Source organism: Molossus molossus, unplaced genomic scaffold, assembly GCF_014108415.1.
Source record: "Molossus molossus isolate mMolMol1 unplaced genomic scaffold, mMolMol1.p scaffold_m16_p_21, whole genome shotgun sequence".
Lineage (NCBI taxonomy): Eukaryota > Metazoa > Chordata > Mammalia > Chiroptera > Molossidae > Molossus > Molossus molossus.
The window spans coordinates 38,973,314-38,975,548 of record NW_023425357.1 but is presented as its reverse complement, the minus strand read 5'-3'; the positions used below and the strand labels follow the sequence as shown (position 1 = coordinate 38,975,548).

Below are 2,235 nucleotides of genomic sequence, written 5' to 3'. Positions count from 1 at the left end.
CAACAACGATAATAAAAACAGAACAACTGTAACAATATACTGTAAAAAAAAACACCTTATGTAAAAGAAAAATCTGGAGGACATTTAAGCAAAAGCATTCTTAACGTTGTATCCTGCTACCATTAATCAAAATTCAGCGACCCAGGAAAACGTGCTCTGAGCGGTGCGGCTGTGAGCACCTCTCCAAGCCGCCTGCCTCCTCCAGCAGCTCCCCAAGAGAGTGACTCTATCTTTGGTGGTTGATCCCAGACCCCAAGTTGGCTCTGACGTGGGGGTACCCGTGAGGAGCCAGAAGCAAAGGTAGAGGCAGGGGAGGAGGAGGAATGGGAAAGAGAGAAAGATGTCAGCTCAATCCTAACCACTCAGGATGAGCCACCAGAGTCCTGCGATCCTGAACTGTAGGTGAAGGGCAGAACACCACCACCTTTCCACCTCGCAGGATCCGGCGGGCCCCAGGAGTTGAGTGTGGTGTAAAGGAATTCATTTGCCATGGATGTATTCATGAAAGGACTTTCAAAGGCCAACGAGGGAGACGTGGCTGCTGCTGAAAAAACAAACAAACAGGGTGTGGCAGAAGTAGCGGGGAAAGACAAAAGAGGGTGTTCTCTATGTAGGCTCCAAAACTAAGGAAGGAGTGGTCCATGGTGTGACAACAGTGGCTGAGAAGACCAAAGAGCAAGTGACAAATGTTGGAGAGGCGATGGTGACAGGGCTGACAGCAGTCGCACAGAAGACAGTAGAGGGAGCCAGGAACATTGCAGCTGCTACTGGCTTTGGCAAAAAGGACCAGTTGGGCAAGGGTGAGGAAGGAGCGCCACAGGAAGGAATTCTGGAAGACATGCCCGGGGATCCTGACAAGGAGACTTACGCAATGCCTTCCGAGGGAGGGTATCAAGACTGTGAACCTGAAGCCTAAGAACTATCTCTGCTCCCAGTTTCTGGAGATCTGCTGACAGATGTTCCATCCTGTACAAGTGCTCAGTTCCACATGCCCAGTGACTTTCCCCAAGTCTGTACAGCGTATTCTGAAGTCTTCCATCAGCAGTGAGGGAAGCACGTGTACCTGCCCCACTCAGCATTTTGATGCTTCCCTCTCACTGCAGTGAGTAATGGTAGCAGGTCCTTGTGTGCTGTGTGGCTGTTGTAGCTTCAAGTACAAAATGCTAAAACAAATTAAAAACACCTAAGTGACTACCACTTAATTTCTAAATTTTCACTACTGTTTTTTTGTTGCTCTTGTCAAGAAGTTGTGACTTACTATCATAAGATTTCTAGGTGTCTTTTACTGATTCTGTCTAAGAATAATGGTGTATTGTGAAATTTGTTAATATATACAATACCTAAAAACATGTGAGCATGAAACTATGCACCTATACATATTAACTGACATTGTACTGTTTTGTGGTGTGTTTTATTAATTTGTGTTTGTATATACATGGTGAAAAATAAAATGTTATCTCACTACAAAAATCTTAAAAAAAAAAAAAACTTATGTAAATGGCTTTGGGTACATCATTAAGTAAAATAAGGGTAACTTGAACACAAGCACTGTGATACTGTGACAGCTGATCTGATAATGAGATGGCCACTAAGTGACTAATGGGTGGGAGCTTCTACAGTGTGGAGACGCTGGACAAAGGGATGATCCACGTCCTGGGTGGAACAAAGAGGGACGAACGGCACAAGAGTTCATTGTGCTACTCAGAATGGTGAGCACAATTTGAAATTTAGGAACTGTTTATTTCTGGAATTTTCCACTTAATATTTTCAGGCCACAGTTGACTGAGAGTAATTGAATCTGCAGAAAGCAAAACCACAAATAAGTGGGGACTACTGTGAGGTCTTCCCCTGTCTAAGTGGGCTGCTCTTATGTATATATAGCAAACAGGCAAAGCCAAAAAAATCTTTATAAACAATTTAGTGTTGTTAGTTCTTACAAACACAGTGACATTTCTTATTCTTTAAAAGTGAGATCCTGGCTCATTCTGGAAGTTATATAAGAGGGTATTACATGTTCTAAGATCTGGTAACATCTCCTTGGCCTTCACCATTCCCGTAAGATCCTACATACTGCTGTCTCCATCACACCACATGACCTGGAGGGCTAACTCCAGACCATTCATTCCTTACAAATTCCCATAGCATATGACAATGAAACAGACACACAGTTGAAGCTGGATTGAGTAAAATTTCTTTGCTGGGTGATTAAATATCAAAGGTCCTGCCACACGGTGG

General features: G+C 43.6%; 1 pseudogene; it reads left to right on the top strand.

Moving 5' to 3' along the window:
• Positions 1-489: 489 nt before the first annotated feature.
• On the top strand, positions 490-929 carry LOC118639231 (annotated as a pseudogene).
• The last annotated feature ends 1,306 nt before the right edge of the window (positions 930-2,235 follow it).